Below are 9,608 nucleotides of genomic sequence, written 5' to 3' on the forward strand. Positions count from 1 at the left end.
CACTTGCCTTGGCCTCCCAAAGTGCTGGGATTACAGGCGTTAGCCGCCATGCACAGCCCATTCATAATGTTTTTAAGCATTCTGTTTTCATAGCCTCCATAAAACAGGAAATTTATAAGTACATTTTTTGCTTATTTATTCAAATGACAAGTATTTATTGGGCACACACCCACCTCAGGCACTGTTTTGGGGCTATGAATCTGTAATCACTGAACAAAAACACATTCCCTACCCTCGCGGAGCTTACCTTTTTAGTAAAATATACATACAAATAAATAACCAGAAATATAATTGCCTTACAATTCTGACAGAGATAATTGGCAAAAGAAAAATTAGCTGCACACAAAAATATGTTAACATCTGGAGAATAATGAAATTATGAGCAACAAGCATCAATGAAATCATGCCAAAATCAAATGATGGCAGTTCTTGGTAGGCTTCCAGAATTAACTATTAAAAGAAGATATTAGCCTTAAACCCAGTGTGTCTTCTGTGATGGCTGTGTGTGTGTGGGGGGGGTTATGTCAGGCTGCATTCATGGAGGATGGACAGATGCCAGGATATTTCACAGGAACCTGATTGTTCTTCCCTGCCAGGAAATCGCTGTAGCGTGACAAGATCCCAAGGATCAAAGTGCCTGGAGACAAGAAGTCCTGGAGCAGGCTTGCATTGCTTTCAGGTGATGCTGTAGAGCACCCAAATGCCCTGCAGTGGCCAGCACCCCTGAACGAGGACTGGACCCCGCATTTACATGGCTTGATTCTGTGACTCGAGCAAGTTACTAATGTCTTGGAACCTCAGTTTTCTCATTTGAAAACTGAAAATCATAATACCTCAACATAACATTAGTGAAAAGAATAAATGATATCACATACATATATATACACACACACATATAGTCAATATGTACAATGCTTGCTGCACAGTTAAGTGTGCAACAAATGTTCGTACCCTGCTCCCATCTTATAACTTCTCAACAATAAGGTTTATAAAGGCCACACATATTTGCCAACACAATCCAAACTTTCACACTTCACCTTTCAAGCACTTTTGCCCATTAGACCTTACCCCTCTAAGCTGCATTTCTTGTGCATATTTGGGATTCGGTTCCTGAAATGATTAACAATCATTCCAAATACCACTTGCTTGCTCTTGCCAGCCACCAGTTCCGTTTCATCAACACACCCATACTTAGCTATACAGCAGTTCCTGTTTGTAAAATTACTTGAAGATTGAGTTAGATTTTTGTCCCTATTTAAGAAGTAGGAGTGGAAAGCTGAAATAAGAAAGCAGAGACTAGCAACAGGAATGTCTGTTTTTATAAGAACAACACAATAAACAGAAATGTTTAGGTGTGTTTCTAGCAGGAAACTCTGAGTCAGCCTCTCATTGGACTAATGAGGGCTCAATGTGAATTACAGGTTGGGTGGAACTACATTGGAGAGAATATACGAGATACTAGATCAATATTGGAGTTAGATCTAAAAGTGAGATCAAATTAGGAAATAAGTGTGTGTGTGTGTGTGTGTGTGTGTGTGGTGTCCATATTGGAATTAGATTTAAAGGAGAGATCGAATTGGGAAATAAATCTACTTGTACATGTGCCTGTGTGTGTGTGTGTGTGTGTGTGTGTGTTTACGTAAAAGAGCTCCCTTTCTAGTCTGAATCTATTCATCTATTGTTTATCTTTCATGTATGTATTCTAGAAAGCATTACATGTGGAACTGTGGACTTGCCTCTATCTAGTTGCCTTTTTTACTTGTTTATTCCCAGTAAATAACAATGAAGTAGCAATTTCTCTAATCTCAGTATTCTCCTCTAAGCAATCTGACCAGGAGACTACAAATATTTGTTGGTCACCTACTATGTTCCAGGCATCATGTCCCCAAGGGTATGTCCCCTGCTAGAGTTAGCAGAAAGATCTGGCATGGATTGAAACAGATTGAAAAATGAGTAAGACAGGAGACTACTGGATCTGCAAATCTGATGAGAAAGCTTCCTTGTTAAGCACTTCAGCCTAATTCTCTCTCAAAATGTGTATGGGCTTAGACTTTCATAGCAGCATACGTAAAGGAACCAAGGCTCTGCTTCTCAAGGTAAAGCCGTGCAACTCTGTGTACACTGGCAGGGACTGCAAACCTTGGAAGGGAAGCATGGCCCAGTGCCGCTGGAGACTCAGGCTGTTTCTAGTTGCCAGGGATAAACCCCTTTCCAGCTCCGGAAAGCCGACACTGGAACAGGCTTCTCCTCTACAGCTGGGACCTAAATTAGATCCTTCTATACTCCAGCTACTTGATCCTCAAATCTTTAAGTCTTGGCCACCCTTAGACATTCTCCTTCTGCCCTTTTCTATATGTCCTTTGAATATTTGCATACTGATTTCTTTTTTTAAAAAAAGTGCCAAGAGAGAAAAACTTTATTTCTAAAATGTTTTTCTACTTTTATTTTAGGTTCAATGGGTACACATGCAGGTTTGTTGCATGGTGTATTGGTCTGTTTTCATGCTGCTATAAAGAACTACCTGAGACTGGGTAATTTATAAAGGAAAGAGGTTTAATTGAGTCACAGTTCTGCATGGCTGGGGAAGCCTCAGGAAACTTACAATCATGGTGGAAGGTGAAGAAGCAGCAAGCACTTTCTTCACAAGGTGGCAGGAGCGAGAGAGCATGAAAGGGGAAGAACCCCTTATGAAACCATCACATCTCACGAGAACTCACTCACTATCATGAGAACAGCATGGGGGAAACTGCTATGATCCGATCACCTCCCACCAGGTCCCACCCTTGGCACTTGAGGATTACAATTGGAGATGAGATTTGGGTGGGGACAAAGCCAAACCGTATCACGTGGTGCATTGCATGCTGCTGAGGCTTGGTGTACAAAATGACCTCGTTACTAAGGTAGTGAGCATAGTGCCCAGTGGGTAGCCTTCCAACCCTCTCCTTCCTCCCCTCTCAAGCAGTGCCCAGGATCTATTGTTCCCATCTTTGTGTCTAGGAGTACCCAGTGCTTAGCTCCCACTTATAAGTGAGAACCTGTGCTAATTGGTTTTCTGTTCCTGCATTAGTTTGCTCAGGATAATGGTTTCCAGCTGCATCCATGTTGCTGCAAATGACATTTCATTCTTTTTGATGGCTATGCAGTATTTGATGATGTTTGTGTGCCATTTCTTAATGATACTTCAAACTTGGTAGGCTAAGACTAAAATTTTATTGTTAGAGCTGAAATCGTGGGTTACTGCAGCTAAATGGGTCTCAGACTCTAGTTCTCCATTCTTTTGTGTGTGAATAAACTGAAGTCAAGAGTGAGGGTCAGAGAGAAGAGAGAATGAATAAATGGCACAAACCTCCTTAGCAGCACAGGTCGGGCTATAATGTTCTGACCCCAAATTCATTGTTCATCGGGTCCTCTTTGCTGCATCAGTTAACGACATCACCAAAATCTCCACTCACCTTTGGTTGCAAATGTCTTCCCATTTCCTACTGTATATCCAAGAAGTTAACAAATCCTCTCAAACCTCCAACATACTTTGTTCAATCTTTGCTTTTTATGATTTTTGTCAACAGCCAAGGGCTTAGTCCATCCTTTCTTTATCTCTCCCCTGAGCTGTTATGACAGCAACTCAGCTGGCTTCTCTACAGTCATCCTCTCTTCTGAAACTCCAGCCCATGAACTGGAATTAGAGCTATCTTCCTGAGATCAGACGGTGTCACTATCCTGTTCTAAACTGTCCATGCCATACCGCCACATGCAGGAAAAACACCCAGACTCCGTAGTGTGGCCTCCTCTCTCACCCAGTGTTTCCACTCCTCCAAGGACACCTCTCCTTTTGTCATCTAACACCATTGCTCTAGGTGCTGTTCTTCATGCTAGCATATCTTGACCTTTCCACTAGTAATTTTTTTTCTGAAAAAAATTCAATTTACTGGAAACACTGCTCCTTCTAGGACATCTACTGTCAAAGTTCTGTTCAAAGTTTGGGACCAGTTTGGTCTCATCTCCTCTAAGAAGCCTTCCTTAGCCATCCTAGTAGGATGGCTAGTAGTATCAGAAGTAACATCAGAAGACATTTATCCCATCTCTGTCTCCAACTCCTATGCTTCCTTTTTCTATAGAACACAGGAAACATCAGATTTTGCTCCCACCACTCCCCAGGCCCTTCTAAGCCAAGTCTCTAATAGTCATTTCTTTGCAAAATGGATTCTGCAACCCACAATTCTCGTCTTACTCACTTTATGAGCAACGTTCGACACAGGTCGTCAATTTCTCCTTCTCTCAATATTTTCTGCAGTTGGCATTTTGAGTGCCATTCATTCATGATTTTCCCCCTCCTACCTCATAGCCTCTTCTTCCCAGTCTACTTTGCTATTTCTTCCTCATCTCCCTGATATCTACACTGTAGATTGTCCCAGAGCTCAATCCATGGATTCCTTCTCTGTATTGCATGACTTTACAGGTGACAGTGTCCAGTTTCATGGCTAAATTACATTTAAATTTGATGAGAACCAACATTACAGCTGTAGTCTGAAACTCTTTCCTGAACTCCAGATTCTTATATCCAGTGGCCTACCTGACATATCCGATTGGCAGGCCACTCAGCATCTCTTTGGCTGTTCTCACTCACATCCCAAATCCTTGTCACCAGCCAGTTCTGTTGCCCCTCCCTTCAAAATGAATCTAACACTATACCACTGCTAAACATTGCCATCACTACCTCGCTGGCCCAAGCTACCATCAACTTTTGCCTGAATTGCAATAGCATTTTAATTAGAGGTTTTCCTTCTTTGTTTGCATTTCTACAGTCTATTTCACCATAGCCAGAGGGATACCTTTAAAACGTAGGTGTTATGGTTTGCATCTCTCCCCAGAAGCCCATGTGTTGCATGACTCTCTTACTTTTCCCTCCGTCATCTCCTTGGAGAGTCCCTACCACTGAAGCCTTTTCTGAGCACCCATAAAAAATAGCAACCCCACTCCTTAAGCTCCCTAATTCCCTACCTGGCTTTATTTTTCTCCATAGAGTTGTCAAGTTACTACCATTTGACATTTTTAATCTCTCTGTCATCTATCTCTATCTCTTATCTATCATCCATCTCTCTCATCTCTGTTTCATCTAATTATCTATTATCTATCATCTCTCTCTCTCTCTTATTTATCTTTCATTATTTATTTTCTACCTATATAACTATCATCTATAAATCACCCATCTCTCACATCTATGTATGTATATGTCTATCTATCTATCTATCTATCTATCTCTCTCTTTCTCTGTTAGCTTGTGTACTGTCTGTCTCTCCCTGTGAAAATGTCAAATCCACGAAGACAGTGTTCTTGTCCATTGCTATATGCCTGATATTTAGAACAGTGTCTGGTAAACAATAGGTAATCAATAAATATTTATTGAAAGAATGACTAAATAGATACTTGAAATCAAAATCTGGTTACCAGCCTTGCCACAGACACCGTCCTGTGACAGGTCCCCCCTGCCCCCACCAAGTCTTGCAGTGGGGAGTCCAGTTGTGAAGCACACATGACAAAGGACCCTCTGAGGAAAATCTGTGGGGCTCTAATGGCACACAGTGTGGCTCGGCCTGTTTCTTGTAGTAATAAACATAGAAAGCCCTTGAGAACGCGAGGCGATCAGATGGTGTGGTATAAAAGAAAGAACAATGCACCAGCAAGCAGAAGATACGTATTTGGATTCTGAGTCTTATTACCTGTGGAGTCCGGAGCAAGTTGCTAATCCTATTTGACCTCCATTTCTTATCTGTACAGTAACAGTGATGGATTCGCTTGTCTGAGATCCTTTCCACACCTTCGATTTCTGTTCATTTCTGTGGGTGTCTGAGGAAAGATGGAGACAGGAAGGGAGGTAAAAGGGAGGAAGACAGTCTTTTGATTATTCATATACCTGCTAAGAGATAGAAAGAAGGAGATAACTTGTAGTATAAAGAACATTGCATAGAAGAGATCATTTTGGCCTGACTGTACTACATAGAACTTAGTTTTATAGTTGGGCATCTAAGCATTCTAAAAGAATACTTGATTTACACTAAGTTCCACATTTTCTGTGTTTTGGGCCCTGATGCTTACACCTGTTGTCCAGACCTGGAGCTCTGTTTTCTATACATCATAGTTGGAACTTGGGGTCTTTACAGGCCATATTGAATGTAATTATTCATTTGTAGGTAATTACTAAAATAAAAACTGATCTGAGTTTCCTTAAAATGACACAATACCTTTCTCCTCTAAACATTTTAATATATTATTTGAACAAGATTTATTCATTTTTGTATTACCACTTGTGGAGATTTTAATTTAGTGATTAGTAAAATTATTTAAGAAATACAAATCCACGCTCAGTAATATTTTCCAATATGTTGAAATATTTCAACATACTGAAGATGGTGGGTTGCTTTTTTATTATGTCTTTGAAATTTAATATAAAGATATGATGTTCCATGCCAAGTGTGCATTGCATTTCAGTTTATTTTAAATGAGTTCTCATGAAAGGTCGCACTCTTTATGACCATTGAAAGTTCATCATTATACTTAACTAGCCATTCTGTGCACAGTGTTCTATCAGGCAAAAACAAACAAAAGAAACACTTGATGTTTTACTAAGGCGGAATATGAATTGCTAACTGTATCTAAATGGAACATGACATTGTGTTTCTTTATTCTTATTTTTATTTTTATTTTTATTTTTTTGAGACGGAGTCTCGCTCTGTCACCCAGGCTGAAGTGCGGTGACATGATCTCGGCTCACTGCAAGCTCTGCCTCCCAGGTTCACACCTTTCTTCTGCCTCAGCCTCCTGAGTAGCTGGGACTACAGGTGCCCACCACCACGCCTGGCTAATTTTTTGTGTTTTTAGTAGAGACAGGGTTTCACCGTGTTAGCCAGGATGGTCTCGATCTCCTGACCTCTTGATCTGCCCGCCTCGGCCTCCCAAAGTGCTGGAATTACAGGCATGAGCCACCATGCCTGGCTGGCATTGTTTCTTAAAAGCACAACCCCTTACGGGGTCAAGCCAGCAGCTCAAAACTATGTTCCGATTAATTGAGGACACTGCCCAGGAGGTCAAAGATCCCATAAAAAAATTAGTAAAGACATTAGATTTTAGACAATCAAAATAATCTGGAGAAATGATCTGTGGTCATAATGATTACCTCCAGGGCTGAAGAGAGCACTCAAGAAGATAATTACTGGGCACAGTGGCTCACGCCTGTAATCCCAACACTATGGGAGGCGGAGGCGGGTGGATCACCTGAGGTCAGGAGTTTGAGATCAGCCTGGCCAACATGGAGAAACCCTGTCTCTACTAAAAATACAAAAATTAGCTTGGCATGGAGACGTGTGCCTGTATTTGCAGCTACTCAGGAGGCAGAGATTGCAATGAGCCAAGATCATGCCACTGCACTCCCACCTGGGAGATACAATGACACTCTTTCAAAAAAAAAAAAAAAAAAGGAAGGAATAAGCTAAAGTTTAAATTGTCATGTATAAAGCATCTCACCCAGTCTAGTTACAAAGAAGAATTTAGACTTGTAAAATCTACCACAACATTTCGTTCTTTATCTGTAGGAAATATTTCTTTTTTCAGAAGCCAGCTAAATGGGAGTTTCAGATGGTATGTTTCTGTTGGTTATCTTCTGAAATTGGAAAACAGAGATTGTAGTTCTTTTTTCAGTTGCTTTAAAGTGAACCCACATGCAACTACAGCCATTCCATTTAAATGAAAGCTGAACCATTCAACACACCATAGTAAAGGTAATACCTAAAGTACATTCAGCAAAATGTGTATGGAATATGAGACACGTGGCTGAAACTACTATTAATACCTTGAGGTTTAAAATTGCTGAATGGATAAGCTCCATTGCTGTGGTTCACTAAAGGACAGAGACCTGTATTTGAACCGAGGCCTCATTTCTCTTGACCTAAATGTGTCATGGTAACAAACAACTTGCAGGGAAGTGGTAAATCATAGTCATTAAACAAACAAATCATTGCAGACTGTCACTCCTACTTTGAAGAACTGAGGCCATCTTCAGTATTATATAGCCAAAAAGCATCCATCCCTTTGAAAAACTGCACAGGCTCCCCGCTTCCAAGTCATCTATTTCTCAGAGGCTTTACTTTTATAGGTGATTTTAAAATTTTTTGTAAAATGTATGTTTTTATTCTGTGCTACTCTGCCTCTCTTTTCTACCACCTAATTCTTAGATTATAATCAGTTTCAAAAGTACACTAAAAACACCATCACAGATTTTCAGTCCATCTTCAGGAATCTGGTGTTGCCACCCATTTTCCCAGGGGCAATGTCATGCAAAACGCCTTCTGCTTCAGTTTGTTTCTCTATTTCTGCTCCGAGTGACCTGTGGCAAGAATTGCACTGCCCTCGCTATGGAAAGTGGCAGTCCCCCACTGCTTATGATTATTGAGGTTCTTTGTGGCAGGGCTCACAATCTCAGATAAACTGTGCCCCTCAATTATAAGGGCTAGCTGAATATGATCCTTGCCTTACAAGTACCTTATTTTCCAATATGCAGTGTCTACATTCAATTATCAGACATTATTGGAAACACAAAGGTCACTACTTACATCTCAAAAGCTCTTAAAGCAAACATGTTATTGCCTCCTGTACATTTGGGCTTTAAAACCTCAGAATTCACTTCAGGAGACTATTACCCTCATCTCTGTTCTTTTTGAACATCATAGCATGATGGAAAATGTCCTGGTCCAAATACCGAATCAGCCAACAAAGCAATTCAAAAGGAAAAACGCCGAGCTTTAAAAAATGCGATACAAAATGATTGCTTTCGTTCTCCGTCGCCTTTGTCCCCACCCTTCACTCCAATGTCAAAGCGAAAGCATCCCTTTGCTAGCATGACAACTTGAGCTAAGAATAAGAAGCCAGTCATTATTTTATCATTTAATATTAATTATAATAGTATTAGTCATGATGAACTCCTGTTGCATTATGTAGCTTTCAAATATATTCCCAAAGGACTTTGATTATAATTTGCCATTTTATTCATGTTCAATTATTTTAAAGTGTTGCTGAATTAACAAGATCCACTTAGCCTTAATCACTACTTACCTCATCAGTTTATAGCACTGACATGTCTGGCTTATAAAGACGATCTGTGACAGAATGAGACGGAGCCATCATGGCCACGGCTGACATCCAGGCTCAGTTCTGAGGGGTGATGGTTCTGTGGGACAGGCACTACTTCAGCCTTGGTAGCTAGGTGAAAGCCTACAGACGGAAGGAGGAGGGCATGGGAGGTTGTAGCTACTGAGAGCTCTTGGTTGCTCCATTAAATACCTTGTCAATCTCTGGAATTATAAATAGAGCGTTCTGTATGTTTTCCTTCTGATGCACACTAATAGTCCTGGCTCTACTTCCCTTATGTCTTGAAAACATAGCTGCATTGAGATTGTGATGTTAGTGGTGATGTTTTAAATGGAATACAACTCTACCTGACTGCTAATTGGCTCTGGTTCATTTTTCATGACATTATTACATACTATTTCCATGAGTTCCTTTGTCCATTTTTCCCAAATTTTGTTTTCTTTCCACATTCTCTTTGGGCTGTCTTTTAG

The 9,608-nt window shown here is 40.5% G+C and overlaps 1 long non-coding RNA gene across 1 annotated transcript in view; it reads right to left on the reverse strand.

Moving 5' to 3' along the window:
- Positions 1–9,176, reverse strand: part of LOC105553936 — a 97,132-nt gene extending 87,956 nt beyond the window's left edge. The window contains exons 1-2 of the long non-coding RNA XR_001008240.1: positions 9,103–9,176; positions 5,718–5,844 (exon numbers count right to left, since the gene is read on the reverse strand). This is a non-coding gene — a long non-coding RNA (uncharacterized LOC105553936). The remainder of the gene's footprint in view (positions 1–5,717; positions 5,845–9,102) is intronic.
- Between the last annotated feature and the right edge of the window lie 432 nt (positions 9,177–9,608).

Source organism: Mandrillus leucophaeus, unplaced genomic scaffold, assembly GCF_000951045.1.
Source record: "Mandrillus leucophaeus isolate KB7577 unplaced genomic scaffold, Mleu.le_1.0 Scaffold62, whole genome shotgun sequence".
NCBI lineage: Eukaryota > Metazoa > Chordata > Mammalia > Primates > Cercopithecidae > Mandrillus > Mandrillus leucophaeus.